This window comes from Rattus rattus, chromosome 11 (genome assembly GCF_011064425.1).
Source record: "Rattus rattus isolate New Zealand chromosome 11, Rrattus_CSIRO_v1, whole genome shotgun sequence".
In the NCBI taxonomy this organism is placed as follows: domain Eukaryota; kingdom Metazoa; phylum Chordata; class Mammalia; order Rodentia; family Muridae; genus Rattus; species Rattus rattus.
Window position 1 is genome coordinate 54,019,773 of NC_046164.1, and position 16,318 is coordinate 54,036,090.

The window sequence follows — 16,318 nt, forward strand, 5'->3', positions numbered from 1 at the left end:
TGTACGCGCGCGCGCGCGTGCATATGTGTGTGTGAGTGTGGGTGTGTGTGTGTGTGTGTGTGTGTGTGTGTATGTCTTCGTGCGCGCGCGCGACTGTCTGTCTGTGCTCACAGTCGGGGTTGGGGTGGACTAGTGGCTCCGGACAGGAAGAAAATCGAGACGTAGCAACTGTGTGAACACAATTTTCCCGTAGCTGGGAGAAGAGTCCCTGCATAGGAAGACAATTTTAGGAATTAAGATGAAAAAGATCTTCCAGCAGAGTGGGAGGAAGGCTCGAGGAAGGCTCAGGTTGTAACCGGGTGCTGTGTATCTCCCAGGCATACTCTCTCTCCCCTGGCCTGGCCCTCTCCTCATCCGCCCACCTGCCCGCGACAGCACCTGCGCCCCCTGCCGTCTTGGGGGCGCACAGCCAGAAGGGGGAAGACCAGGAGGTCCGGCCCGCCGCAGGGGCTGCAAAGGTCTGGTGGCGCGGGCTGATTTAGTGGCCAGGGCTGTAGTACAGGCTGTCCCCGGCAGCCGGCGGAGTCGGGGAGCCCACGTGATGGCCCCGGCTCTCCGGTGAGCTCCCCAAACAGACGCACACCCAGGCGCGCGCGCACACGGGGGCGCGCGCTCACACACACTCAGACACTCACACACGCACGCACGCACCCAGCCTCGCGCGCACACGCCCGCCCGCCTGCTCTGCCTCTGCGCCCTGCATCCCGGCTCGCTCGTTCTCTCGCCCTCTCGCCTCCCCTGCGGTCTCTCGCTCTGCGCGCACACCCCGCACACACGCACACGCACACACACGCGCGCATACACGCAGCCGGCACAGGCGGCGGCGGCGGCGGTGGCGGCGGCGGCGGCTGCCGGAGTCAGGACGAACCTCTCTAGGTACCGTCTTGAGAAGGCGGCAGAGCGGCGGCGGCGGCGGCAGCCCGAGCATCCCTGCTCAGCCGGAGAGGGAGCATCGCCGAGAGTTCCCGTCCCCTCGGCCATTCCCTTCCCCCCTCCTTTTCTTTATTTGCGAGAGAATTTCAGCTGCCTTATTGGTTTCGTTTGATTTGGAAACATTTTTGGTTGCTTTGTGTGTGTGTGTGTGTGTCCTGTTTTTTTTTCTTTCCTCGTTTTATTTGCATCCAGAGCATGGCGGGCTGCGGGCTGTCGGAAGACACCTTCCTCTCCTCCTTCTTTTACAACTACGGCTCCTCCTGGGAAACCCCTTCCAACCAGGTAAGGGGTGTCTCAGTGTCGGGCGGCGTCTCCCCGTGCCCCCCGCTGCTCGCTCACTTGGCACCAGGCGGGTAGACAGACTCTCGGGAGGGGGTGGGGAGGATGGGGGGCCAAGTGGGTCGCACTGTCTGGGTCAGCGCCAACCGGCGACAGAGGTGTTCCCCCTTCTCTATAACCCCATGCATAGCGCCAGCTCCAGAGGCTGTCGCGTCCCTCCAGTGCTCATTTGGCTATAGACACCTATCTCGCCCCTAAACCTCCCAGCCCAGAGGGTACCCGAGAAAGAGGCAGGAGCTGGCGCGTTACCCCGGACAACTCCAGGCAAAAGCAGGGAACTCGAGCGCAACCTTCACCAAGTCGCCGCGGGCGCCGCGCCCCTGTGCGCCGGGCGTTCGCCCGCCCTCCCGTTGAGCCCCGAGGCTGCCTAGCTGTGAGACCCCCCGCGACGCCTTGTCCCTCCCTCCACTCCCCTGGGGCCCGGAGCCACCTCTTTCCCTAAAATGGCTGCAATCTCAAGTAGATGCGTCCCCTGACCCGCGGGGATGGGGGTGGTAGTGAGAAGCAGAGAGGAGGCTCTACTCCTCCCGACCCCGCACCTTCCCGGGTGCGCACGAGCACCCCACAAACACACACTTAACTTTGATGACTGTGCAATGCAGTCCGGCTGCATCGTGTCCTGCACGTTCCCCGCTGCCGGCCTGTAGGTGTGTGAATCGGTGTGGCTTGGGGGGGGCCGGGGAAACTGGAGGTGGATGAGGGAAGTGGGGGCGTGGAAAGAGACCGGTGTCCTCCGGCCATTGATTACCTGGAGAGAGACGGGCATGTGCTCAGGTTCTGGGAGGGGGGTTGCCAAAGCTATTCCAGGAGCCAGAGCGAGAATTAGAGGGAAAAAAAAATTCCTTTTAATTAAATAACTGTTGTAGTCTGCTGCCCCCACCGCTTGTTTGGTGAAAGTCTACAGGCATCTGTCATCTTCAAACTACCGGGGAAGTGGAGCTGGGGTCTAGGGATGGGAGGAGGAGTGTGTGTGTGTGTGTGTGTGTGTGTGTGTGTGTGTGTGTGTGTGTGTCTGTGCGCGCTCTCGTGTGTGTACGGCTTGGGAAAGTTGGGGCCAGAAGCTAGGTGGAAGAGCATTGGTGAAAGCGGCACCAACTCGGTGGGCCGGTCAGGGCGCCGGGAGTTCTTGGGCCCGGTGGAGCGCGCACCCGAGGGCGCGGGCCCGAGAGGCTGAGGGTGCCGAAGGGAACTGCTCGGTCCCGCACGGCTCTCCAGGCTGCTGCGGCGTCTTTCTCCCGGAGCCCGCCCGCCCGCCCGCCCGCTAGCCTCTGGCCGCTCTCGGGGCTGCCCGCCGCGCTTGCCCGCCCTGGCGCGCTCCCTCCGGGGCCCAGATCTCAGCGCGCTCCTGTGAGCTCGCGTAAAGGGGAAAAAAATTAAAAATAAATAAACCGAAGCCCTAAAGCCAAAGAACAGAAAAACGTACTCCGTTACTCCTTCATCACCTCCCACGTCTCCCAGGCACAAATAGCCAAAGTAGTAGTGGCCAGGTGACGACCTCGCCTCCCTGGCGTGGGCTCGCCGGATCCCGCCGCGGCCGCCGGAGTGAATAATTCAGAAACCGCTCGGGAGATCCAAAAGGCTCCCGCCGCCTCAATCGCCCGGGAGCGGGGCTATAAGATCCTGCCAGCCGGCCGGCCGCCGCTGCGATGGGGCGCCGGGCCGCCCCCAGATCAGCCGGCAGGTCGCGGGGCGCAGAGCGGCGGGAGAGAGCAGGCCCGGCTGCGATCTGAAACTTGCGGGAGCTGCGGAGGTGGTCGCGCTGGCGGTGGAGTTGGGGACCCTGGAGAGACACGGATGGGGTCAAGGGGGCGCCCTGGCTGCAGGTTGTGAGCGCCCTGAGGCTTTTCTACCCAGCTACCCCACCCCGCATGGCAGGCTCGGGGTGCTCTCTCCACGCCTGTCCGCGGCAGCTCCTGTTTGCCGAAAGCCACGGACCCCTCGGGCTTGGCAAACTCCAGTCTCCAGGAGCCTGCATGAGCGCGTCTGTGTGGTGTGTGTGTGTGTGTGTGTGTGTGTGTGCGTGTGTGTGTGTGTGTGTGTGTGTGTGTGTGTGTGTGTGTGTGTGACGCGCGCGTGTGGCTGTCGATGAGTCAGAAACCAACCCCAGCTCGCCTTTGAGGACCGAGGCGCGGACTGAGGCTTGAAGCACACACGGGCCACCAGCCCGGGGGGTGGTAGGGGATTCCTCGGCTGCGCCGCTCTTACCATTCCTGGACCTGAATGCTTTAGGCTAAGTTTCCGGGCAAGTGGCTCTGACCAACACCGCAGGGAGCAGAAACTCGTCCGCTTGCTATTCGTCAGGAAGAAGAGAGAAGGGAGACCCGGTGGGTGTCGCCAGGCACTCAGCAACGCCGCTCTAGAGCCATGGGAGGCTTTGCAGCATCTTTAAGGAGATGGGAAAGGAGTCCAAGAGCTTGGAAAAACCGAGGGCCGGGCCTTGTTTTTCAAGATAGGCAATCACAAGCCCAAGTTGGTGGGCGTCTGGGTTTGTGTGTGTGGTTGCAGACAGGTTCGTTGGGGTCAGGTTGGGAGACCCCGAAGAGATGGGAACCTTAAAGAGGGGTTCTTTTCGAAAGAGGCAAACTATTGGCTTCTCTTTGGGTAAAGTTAGTTTAACTTGATTAGGAAAAAGCAGCTCTCCCAAAGACAACATCTTTCTTCCAGAAAGGGGCACTTGCGTTGCTAAGAAAATGGAAAGAATTTCTGAAAAAGCAGCTGGGGCTGATCTGTGGAGGGTGATTAGCTCACAGACTGGTACTGGGGAGCGAGCTAACCTGAATGTAGAGAAATTGGATGGTGGGGAAAGCAGATGATTTGAAGTATTGATTTCTTCCACCAGTGCTACGGTATGAACTTTAAGATAAAGTGCAGAAACAAACGAAAGACGTGCATTGTTCGAGGAAGGGGCGGCCACTACCCGAGCTGTGCTTGTCCGGTGGGAAGTGCAGGCCAGCAGAGCAATGCCTTACCGGGACTTGCGGTTTCCGGCTCAGTCACCACCACCATTTTCAAGGAAGGAGAATTATACAGCGTATGCATTAGGCCTTACTGAGCTCCAGTTTGCCCTTTCAGCATCCGAGCATGGGCAAATGACTGCGAAAACTGCTTGCAACTGTTCCTACGAAGAACAAGGAGAAAACAAAGGCAATAGTTTAAAATCTTAACCCAGGATTCAGGCAGCACTGACATGGGGAGAGAGGCCTGGGCCAAATTTGAAAGAGTGAGACTTATTCATGATTTTACCTGAATTGCTGCCAAAAAGCTTACAAACCCTTCATTCCCTAAAAATAGCAACGTTCTTCAACTATAATTTGTTTACCTCAATTAAAAATAAAACCCTCTCCTTAGTGTTATAAAGTGCTTATGAAGGTAAGGGTTGGCTGTACTAAAAAAAAAAAATCAAGCTTTTTATTTCTAGATCAATATGATGTGCTCTCAACATCTAATACTATGTAAAAGGAACCTTTTTACAACATCAATAGTAGGCAGGCATGGCTACGAAGAACCTCCTTTCCTGGAATCACAAGGCGGTTTGATTTCTTTCGTTTTCACAAGAAGCACGATTATGACACTGTTCCTTATAAACAAGGGATTGAAAAATAGGACGAGATGGAGCATCTGGAAAGTAGCGAGTCATTTATTCACTTCTAAAACCAGGCAAACAAAAACAAGCAAAGACACAGACATTGAAAATACTCCTGCTACAGATCATTGTAGAAGGGAAGGATTTTAGATATTCTGTGACATTTATTGAAGCTGGAGGGGGTGGATGTTGATTTTTTTTTTTTTTGAGAGAAAGAGAGAGAGAGAAAGAGTCTAATGTGTATTAGAGCCGAAACTACATCTGTTACCATTTTAAAACTGGGAGATTCCATCCTGTTTCTGAGACCATGCTGCAGGTATTTTGCATGGGCTTTCCAATGTGCAAAACAAACCACAAGTGTGTGTGTGGGCAGGAGTCGGAGTGTGGGGGAAGCATCTGCTGAGGAAGAATCTGCTTCAGTCAGAATGAAACCCCCAATTAAAGTGTATCTGTGAGATGTGTCTGCTTTGGCTCATGCAGCAGACGGCAGCCCGTTCTTTAATTTACAGTTTCACGCCAAGGGATGGCGGTAGAGCAAGCTTCCAACACCCAGCTTTCTCTTTTTATGTTCGCCTTTCAGCCTGGGCATCTCCCCTGGAGTTGTTTAAGCGCTCAGGCTCCATCCTCTGCCGTGGTGGCCATTACCTGCTTGCATTTGGAACCCGGGTCACCTTATTAGTTGTCACTATGTAAGCCCAGATCGAAGCGGGCCGGGTCTGTATGATACAGAATCAATCCATTGAAAGTGAAAAATGAAGCCAATTAGCTGATTGCGTGGGTGTCCCAGAGGCCAGACATCCGACCAGTTCTTTGGTTACCTGGCAGCTTAACTCCAAGTTTGTGAAAGACACATCACTATCTGGTGTGACTATGCATTTTAACTTAGCCTCCTGAGCCATCCAACTCTAGGCTTTCAATATAAAATGGCCTCCTTGGGAGGAAGTGGGTGGGTGGGTGGGGGAGCACCCTCATGGAGGCAGGGGGTGGGGGGATGGGATGGGATGGGTGTCTGGAGGGGAAACCAAACCTGGAAAGGGGACAACAAATGTAAATAAAGAAAATATCCAATTTAAAAAAAAATGGCCTCCTTGGAAGGACTGCTCCTTTGCAGAGCAGTCGGGTTTCCTGTTGATTCCACTCTATCTTTTTAGCTACTCAGTGCTTGTGACTCTCTCTTGTCTAGCAAGGCAGAAGTTTTAATACAGCCTCATTGCAGGGAGTTTGGTGGGTAAGTTGTTGACCACTTTTGTCTGCCTTTTGTTTTTGGTTGGAGGAATAGGAGGAGCTTGGCTTCAGTTCCAGGAATAGAAATAGACGAAGCAGGAAACACCAGGTAGAACTGAATATATCTATGTTTTCTTTCTGGCTATTCCACAATTCTTAAAGTGATGGCGGTGTTTGGATCCATAGAGATGTACCAAGACTTGCAACTGGGAAGAGTCTTCTCCCATCTCCAGCACCCACGTTAACTTCGCAGGCATAGGGACACGCAGGGGATGCAGGGACAGGAAGAGGCCTGGGGCTCACTAGACAGTCAGTTCAGCTTAGGGAGTGGAGTCTGGAACAGTGCTGACCTGACGGTGCTCACGAGTGTGATACCCGAGGCTGTCTCTTATCCCCTACATGCATACGTGCATACTCATCCGTGTAGGATGTATGTCTGTTTACACATACATGACACAGTACACAGTAACAGAAAGAAAGGCATACGTAGGTTTGTTGTGGTCTTCCTGTAAGATGAGCTGCCTTCTGGTAGCTTTGGTTTGAAAATATCCGGCACCTTTTATAAATTTCTATAAACTTGGGATCAAAGGATTTAGATGGTGGTTACTATTTTTATAAATAAAATACAATTAAAATGCTGTTTCAAACACTTTACACATACATGGCTCTTTTAGTCTGTATAACAGCACAGGGTAGGGCCTTGTCTTGTTATTCCCATTTTACAGAGAATGCAAACAAGACAGAATTAAGTGCTAGTTAGGGGCAAGTAATGAGGGTTGGTTTGGCAGCCTGAGGCCAGCTTCCTCTTACTGTCTCCACTTTCTCCATTCCTCTCTGCAACACAAAGGCACTGTGAGGCTACACATCGGTCCCCTGAAAGTCTCTGGCGATGTCATTTATTTGCCTGTACAAAGAGTGAACATCTTCTGTGCTTATCCAAATCTTTACATACCTCTCTCTCTTCACTTTTTTTTTGTGTGTAGTATGCACACATACATGTTCATGTGTGTTTACATAAATATATGTGCAGGTATGTATGCGTACATCGGGGAGGCCAGAGGTTGAGGCCAAGTGCTTTCTTCAGGCGCTCTCACCTTATTCTGTTGAGTCAGGGTCACTCATGGAACCCGGAGCTTACCAATTCAGCTAGACAGCCTGGCCGGCCAGATCCAGTTATCCTGGTTCTGCCTCCCAGTTTGTAGATTTTTATACAGGTGCTGAGGAGGTTGCTTAAACAGCTCATCATGGACATCACCGACTGGTCCATCTCCCCGCCCCAACCCCAGCCCTCTTCTCTTTTCTTTTATATTGTAGATAGAATTCTTTTGGGTGAACTTGTCTGCTTTGGTGGAGCCAACTATAACCACCTGATGCTTTTTCCCCCTTGGTGATGGACCTTGCTAGATACTTGAGTTTGCTGTTCTGTTTGATTTGGATAGTGGATCTGGCCAGAGAAATGGACAGCCTATAGATTGGTTGAATTCCTGAATCAAATAGACTAATTTTAAATTTCTCAGACACATTAAAACTCTCTCTCTCTCTCTCTCTCTCTCTCTCTCTCTCTCTCTCTCTCTGACACACACACACACACACGTGTATACACAATTTAGGCATGCATTCATGTCCCTTTTATACATGAATTCATATCAGCTTGGCTATGTTTTCAATTCAGACCGAGACTTGCTTCTCTCATCACCCCATGTTTTCCCAGGAGTCTTCTGTAAGGAGCTGGGCACCTAACGTTCCTGTCCATCAGGAACCTTTTGTGCCCTTTTGTGGTTGGGCCCTTATATCGTGTTCTTCCACCCTGTAGTTGTGGGAAGAGGAGAAAAGACACTTGATGTCAGCAGCAATACGGAGAGGATGTTTCTTGCTGGCTTCACTGTTCCCGTGGCCCTAGCGGAAACATAAAAGTGCAGGGTTTGCATTGGAGTGGGAATGGGGTCACCTCCCCTTTGTAGTCATCATCAAGGAAGCAGAGCTTCCTTCCAAGAGACCATAGGAAATCAATGATCACACCTTGCCAGCAAAGAGGTAAACGTGTGCAGCAGATGGCATTGACTCAAAGGGCAGCGGAAACGTGACTCACTCTCCAAGACGGTGTGACTTTTTGGTCCCTTCAAAGAACTCACATTTTTTGATATAATGCTTGTATTTAAATCTTTCCATTTGGTTTGCACTATTATATGTTTTAAAAATGAAGAAAAGAGAAAAATGCCATTACCCTATGTTAAAATCTTTTCTCCCAAACATACTTATTTAAAAAGCCCAGTGCCTTTCTGGAATATGGTGCCGGACCTCTCCCTCATTCCCCCCTTGTTTTTGTTAATAAGAATGTAACTGGGCTTGTGCAATTGTTTATTTCTTTGGTGTATTTACTTAAGAAGGGGAGTTGCACTGAGAGAAGGCTCCCCTTGGCCAGAAGGGACTTTAGAGGGACCTTGGTACAGAGGGAACCTGGGGTGAGGTAGGGGAAGATGGTTGATGTGTAGGGGATGTAGGAATGGAGACTTAATGGAACGTAGAGAAGCAGGTGTGTGGCTCTAATATGCTTCCCTCTGTAGAGCGCGCTTCTGATTGCTTTGTGAGCTCGTCTTCCTGTACATTTGAAATGGAGCTGCAGGTAATAGCTAAAGATAAAGGGAATGTTTGGTCTATTCCAGAAGAAGACAAGACACCCAAGAAATCTCTCAGGGGAAATAGCCTTAGAAATCAAACTGGCTGGGAAAAGTCAGGAAGGAAAAGGAGACCCAGCAGCAACCTTAACCACATTTTAGTCCAATTTATTATTTCCAGTAGCGGTTTGTCCCTAATGTTAACAATGAGTGATTATGATTCCGTAGTTTCGTTTACAGCATAAATTAGCATTTTGTTTTCCGTTACAGCTTTTGAATGAGGAATTATAATGTATAATTTGCTGAAAATAGATGTTATCATCTCTTAGGAGGAGAACAACCACATAAACTTGAACAAATGATAAAAATGGAATCAATTACGTTTCAAATGGAAGTAGTTTACAAACCTCCAAATACAAAGTGGCACGAGTAGCTGGTTATTGTAACAAATAATTAGTTTTTTTAAAACAACGTTTATTGAATTCCATTGACAATTTGGTAATTGTTCCCACCCAGTTGGCTGTAGTGCTCCCTCTGCTGAGACGGAACTGGCAGGGGATGACTGCATTTTATAAGCTGCTTTATGCCTCGTTATTTCATGGTACACCCAGAATATATACTTCACGTTACTTGTAACCCTTCCCGAGTAATAGGAAAACAATGAGTTCTGTCATCAAGCTTTGGTGACAGATGACTATCCAAGGGCTGGCTGGTGACTAGGGCATTTTCAGGTTGCAGCAGGGGAGGGAGGAGGTGGTCGGAGTGAAGACGAAAGTGGGTGAAGATGGCTGAAGGAAGACCCCTTTATGTGCCCTATCACACAGGTCAATCATATTCTGATTTGACTCTCTTAGCCCCTCCACTTCCACCCTTAACTTTTTCTCTCTTGATTGTAACTCCTTATGTATCCCCGCCATTGCGTTTCTACTGAGGAAGCTTCTTTGTAGTGAAAGCCATGGCTCTCTATGTTCCTGGTCCCTCACCGTGTCCAGCCTGCAGCAGACAGCATGTATGTGCTGGAGACATGGCTGAGATATCAGAAAACGTCGTTTTTTTCCCCTTTTTGTATGTTACTTTATATCTTTGTGTTCAATTGCTTGGGAAGATGAAGTCAGTTCTGCGATGCCTTTTTTTGAAAATGGGAATCTGACTTGGAGAACAAATGAATTCTGTTTCTATTAACTTGTCCCCAGGGAAGAGCATGGCTGGGTTACCATAGGCTCACTTGTATTTCTTAATTTCTAAAGTGAAAAAGTATAAAGTTTATGCTTAATACACTCAGAAAGTGTAAGGGGATGAGAATCGGGGTGAGGGCAGTGTTACATCTCAATGCTCTTGGCAACTGCTGCACACTGAGTGGAGCTTTCATTTTTGATTATTTCTAAAAGATTAATCCATTTCTTTAAAGTTAATATGCAGGGAAATATGTTCAACATCTCTTTATTTTTAGATCCCACGATTTAGTCTGAAACAAATCAGTGGTGCATTATACACACACAAGGATGTATCTAATGACGGGAGTGAGCAGATGCTGGCAACGTTGCTCCATGTGAAGTCGAGGGAGCTGCAGGAGGGAGTCGGAAAAAAGTGTCTAGAAGTTGGAGGGCTTGTGAGGTGAGCGTTGGGAGCAGCTCACTCATGAAGCTGTGGTGTGTAGGGTAGAACAGAAGAGAGGACAGTCAGCCTCAGCACAGTCGTTGAGGCTACAGAGAGACTGCAGACCTGGAAGACCTGCGTTGAAGACTCTTTAGGGCGTGGTTAAGATAGGACTTCTCATCTGTTCCATTTTCTATGGGATACCTACAAGGGGAAAGTTTGGGACACAGTAGACTCTCAGTAAATTATGCTGGCCTGTCACAGCAAGATCCATATATTGATCCATTACTGTAACAGTGGGAACCCATTAAAGTGATTTCCATGATCAACTCTTCAAAGCAGCCCTATGGGGAGGCCACTATTACCAGTATTGTATATTACAAGCGATGTAGCAGAGGAACAGACAAGTGGCCTAACCAAGGTCACCCAGTTGGCAAAGTGGGAGAGCCAGGATTTGTAGCTAAGCATGCTTCTTGCTCAAGTCGAAGTTTGAACTCTCAAGGAGGCCACCACCAGCTACCATCAGCTGGGTGAACAGATGGGTGAATGGTCAGAGGAGCACCGAGGATGAAGGAAAAGTTCTTACAGCATGGGGGCCCTCACTTGTGGTCAGAGTAATTAGAAAGCGACCAAGGCACAAAGACATCACTATGGCAACATGGGGGAGGGACCTGCCTTCTTGCTGGAGGAACTGCAGAGTTTCAGAAGATCAGTCCATAGGCCATGGACTTTGAGGGATAAACAATGTAGGCAAAAAGGATAGGTGTGCAACCAGGAGAAGAAGGAGCATTCCAGTCAGAGGGAAAGCACAACGGAGATGTCTCTCAGAGTGGGTAGTTACTTGGTAAAACCTTTTTATTCGGTAAAATGATCTAACACTTTTCTTGTACTTGTGTTATGTCTGTTTACCAGGATATGTAATTTAGTAGGATGTACACAAACACACACACACACACACACATACACACACACACACACACACACACACACACACACACACACACACACACACACACACACACACACACACACACACACACACACACACACACACACACACACATACACACACACACACACACACACAGACACACACACATACACACACATACACACACACACACATACACACACAGACACATACACAGATACATACACAGACACATACACACACATACACACACATACACACACACACACGCATACACATACACATTTGCCTATAGTATGTATACACGAGATAGGTGAATAGGCAGATAAATGTCATCTTTATTACACATGTCTATATATAAAGGATATAGACATATCTATACATACATAATATATGCATATATGCATATGTTATCTTTTATCATCGATTCATGTAGGTGTGTACACACCCGGCTGTCATCTGTCAGATATCTACCTACGATCTAATTATCGCTCATCTGGTCATCATGAACTTTTAATTGGAAATGGACAGGGAGGCACTTTCCAGTGTGAGCTTGAGGCCTTCTTTGGGTCCGTTGACTTTGTTTACCAACAGATCCTCTTCGAACTCTTTCTTAGCAAAGGGAAAGAGATGGCACAGTTGGGCTCTCGTGAGCCAGCCTGGGGGAGTTCTTTTACACATTGTCCTATCTCACACCAGCCAGCAAGCGAACAAGCTTTTGAACTTGGGGGGAACCTTAAGATCTTTGCATCACTGAAATTTGCTTGGCTGACAATGTCAAAAGAACAGTTTAATTAGTAAGTCAAACGTAAAGCTTTATTTTGAGGTTTCATTGCACTTCACTCGATTGCTAAACTTTATTTGAGATTAAAATTAGTCACCCAAGCTAGAGAGTGAAATAGTATCGGAGGTTGGGACACACTCTGAGGCCCATGCAGCCGTGCTAATGAAATCCTTGACGCCTTTCTTTGCATGATGTCAACCTAAAAGGGTTACAGGGCTTTGAAGAAAAGAGCCCAAAACATCGCAAAAAAAATAGGAATGGCATGATCCTGGCAATACTTGTCAAAGCCTTATGGTTTAAGAAGTAAGACTCCATTGCTAATTGATTTTTCTGACCCTGATAGTAATAGCTGGATTAAAAATAATTTTAAAAAATTTTCCCCGATTTCACATTGTTTATGTGGTTTACAAATAAATGTTTATTTTTTTAAAAAGCCTTGGTCTTGTTTATCCTTTCGCTACACCAGTATAATTCAGTATGAAGATTGTCTGGGGCGTGTTTGTGAAGTGTACATGGTTCTCTCTTAGTCATTCTCACAATGGAAGAAGAGTACGTCTGTGAAAAGAGGGACTGTTAGCCTTGAGTCCAGACTCAGGAACAGAAGAAGTGTTAAAGAACCATACTGGCTACTTACTCAGGAAGTTATGTGAGCATGGTTGTTTACAGTGACACTTAACACTTGCATTGTGGTGCCTGGGAGTCATCACTAGCCTTATTAAATTTCTTCATTGTCTGTATAACCAGTTACAACCTCTCTAAGTATCCCTTCCTGTAGCTTTTACTGAGGTCATCTCAGGCTAAAGAGCTTCCCCCAAGCATCACTTAGTTGCTTAAATAAAGTAATTAGAGATTGCTCCTTAATGCGAGAATGGTTGAAAATATTAAAATATTCCCTTTCTAGAGAATTTTGGGAAAAAATTTTTTATCTTGTATGTAGGAATAGACCATATTTAAGGAAGTTGCAAGTCAAACTTGTCATCCCAGGAGTTGGGAAGTTGAGGCAGGAGGATCACTGTAAGTTTGAAGGCCTCTATCTGATATAATAGTAAGTTGCAGGCCAGCCAGGGCTCCTCAGCAAGACCCTATCTCGAAAATGCAATTAAAAAAACCCAACAGTTTATAAATATTAAGCATTGTTTGAAGGTGAGTTGCTATTAGTTCCTTTATGTCCTTTATATTTAGAGTAAAAATAGCTACAGATTTTTGTCAATTGATTTATAAATGCCTCTTTTTTCATACTGGTGTGTGTGTGTGTGTGTGTGTGTGTGTGTGTGTGTGTGTGTGAGTGTGTGCGCGCGCACGCACGCGTGTGTATTTTGGCATGCCTCTGACATCACCAAATGACATCACATATCACTTGCAACATTAAATACAGCAAAAGGCATAGGATAGGGGCTAACTAATATCCTACTGGCCATTTATGAGAGAAGTAACCCGGAACTCCCTCTATCAACCTAGAGACATGATCATCTCATAATCACACAACTAGGAATCAAGAAGACCAGGAGCTAGAGGGTAAGGCAGATTCTTTAAAGCACCTCCACATAAGGACATTTTCTGAACAGTGGTGTTTTTCTCTTGGACCTAGGAGGACTAACACACACTCTTTCTCTCAATCTGCATTCTAATTTATAGAGAATATGTATCTATATTTTACTGGTTAACTTAAACAAATATTTAAACTTTGTTTCCTGGAGTACCATTGCTGGAAACTATATCTGGAGAAATGATTAAAGTCATTTTTTTCTTGTTATAGATGTATATCCCGTGCTAACTTTTTTGTTTTGGATTTTTCTTAGAAAAAAATCAGAAAAAAATGAAGAAAATCAAAACCACCCTTAATTGACCACCTAAAGAGAATTACAGATCACTTTTCAATGCATATTTTCCCAGTTTTTAAAGTTATTTATTTATTTCCGTCTTGTGTGCGAGTGCGTGGGTATAAGTACTACAGTGCGTGTATGGCTCACAGAGGACAACTTATTTCATCAGCCCCAACTTTTCCCCTCGGCATCACCTGTAAATGTTTTTATAACTTGACTTTTTAACCCATTTTCCATATGCTGCTTCACATCCCTCTGTGTCGTATGTGACTGTTAGATATTCCGTTGCATAATTACAGTGCCATTTGCTTAATCTTCCTGGACCGTTGGGTATTTAGGTCTCACAAATTCATACTAGTGATGCACATCGTAATTCCTTCTTTAGGACAACGCACAGTAGTAGAAAATCTTGGATAAAGAGCACACAAAACTTCAAGACGTCATGATTGTTGCCTCTCCATGAACACGAATCAGCTCACTCCGGACAGCTCCAGGTCCAGGGCACCAAATGGTGGCCATTTTAAAATGTGCCCTCTTTCCCAGAATATTCTCTATCTACTGAAAACTCAAAAACAAACCTTTTTTTTTTTTTTTTTAGTTGCCGTATCAGTCCAAAGGTCACATTCATTCCAGAAAAGAACTTTCTCCACCATAGATTCTGCAAACTCAGCTACTGGAACCAAACGTCTGGCTTGTCATTCAAGCCAGTGGTGTGGAGTGTTGACCCTGGTTATCAGGCGGGTCCTTGATTCTCTCCTTTCCGTAGCCCTGAAAACACCTACCAGCTTAGTTCCTCTGAGACATACAGAAAATGTCTTTCTAGTCACTGGGAGCAAGAAGTCAGCCTAAGCTCCCTCTCAGTCAAGTTCTTAAGCAATTCCCAGGAAAAGTCTAAGACCGCCATTGTAGAATATAGGAAAGCATCACGTTTCTGGTGTAGACCAGACCCAACCATGACGAAACATAAATATTTCTGTGAAAATAAAGTTTTTAAACGAAATGAAATGTGTCCACGTGGCGCAGACACAGTCGCCATGCTTGCTCTTGAGCATTTGTCCTCAGGTGACAGTCACAACTTTGCTGGGTCTTGTCTTTTCAAAACTAACTCCTCTTCTCCACGTCTCGCCTTTGCTACGGTCTGATTCTTCCTTAGGAAAGGACAGAGGGGGAGGGGACAGGAACTGCTCATTTGTTCACACTCCTTAGACCTGGAGCAGCGTCTCAACTTTCCCAGTGCTGCTTTCCCAGTTCCCCATGTTGAGGTGACCCCTCCCCAAACCATAACTGTCTTAGTTAGGGTTTTATTGCTGTGAACAGACACCATGACCAAGGCACCTCTTAGAAGGACAACATTTAATTGGGGCTGGCTTAAAGGCTCAGAGGTTCAGTCCATTATCATCAAGGTGGGAGCAGGGCAGCATCCAGGCAGGCATGGTGCATCAGGAGCTGAGAGTTCTACATCTTCATCTGAAGGCTGCTAGCAGAATATCGGCTTCCAGGCAGTTAGAATGAAGACTTTAAAGCTCACACTCACAGTGACACACCTACTCCAGAAGGCCACACCTACTCCAACAGGGCTACACCTAATAGTGCCACTCCCTGGACCTAGCATATACCAACCATCACAATAAGATTATTTTGTTGCTGCTTTATAACTGCCATTTTGCTACTGTTATGAGTAGTAACATAAAGATTTGATATGAAGGATATCTGATATATGACCCCGAAGGGATTGCAACTCACAGGTTGAGAACTGCTAGCCTCGAGGATCTGTGTACACATAAGAGTTGTATGGCTACCCCCACACACATGTCACACCTTACTCTCTTCCCAGATACTGCTCCTGAGAGCTCAGCTACTTGCTGGTCTTATTTCCTCCGTTACCTCGACTTCTACCTCTGTGGTGGTCTTTAGTATCCCCCTGTGGAGGACTATCTGGTGGCTTAATTTCACAGTTGCAACACTTCAGGCAGCCCAGCCATGCCACCCTAGCCCCACCCTTCTGAAGCCTCCATTATAACCACACCGGGTGACAGCAGTGGATGACGGCCTCGAAGTTCTTCCCTGTGCTTCTTTGAGCATTTATTTGCAAGGTCTCTGACCCCCAAGCCCCCTTTTCTCTCCTAATCTTCAACCACCTGCTGTCCCTATTCCCTGAAAATGGGTGATGAATCTCAGGATCCATCACTTAAACTGTTATCTTGCCTAAGTCACAAAGACCACAGTCTCTTACCCCCCTATATGTGTCCATAAAAAACCCATCCTCCTCAGTCTACCCGTCCTCTTTGCTTCATCATATAAGCCATGGTGTTGGATAAAGACCAGTTATTCCGAAGAATGACAGTGAAAATTTAGTGTCCTCCACCTCCGTCCATACCATTCACTGTCTCTATCTGCAACTTCAAACACTGTCTGCTACTCTTGACTCCCTTGAGCATCACTGGGCTCCTTGCCAGATAAGGAATCCTGGTAATCCAAGTTTTCTGGCCT

General features: G+C 47.6%; 1 protein-coding gene across 1 annotated transcript in view; it reads left to right on the forward strand.

Annotated features, from left to right (window-relative positions):
* Nucleotides 1–703: 703 nt before the first annotated feature.
* The window catches only part of Ppargc1a (PPARG coactivator 1 alpha), a 648,614-nt gene continuing 632,999 nt past the window's right edge, over nt 704–16,318 (forward strand). Inside the window, exon 1 of the mRNA XM_032916066.1 lies at nt 704–1,215. The gene's annotated coding sequence lies outside the window, so the exon portion shown is untranslated. The remainder of the gene's footprint in view (nt 1,216–16,318) is intronic.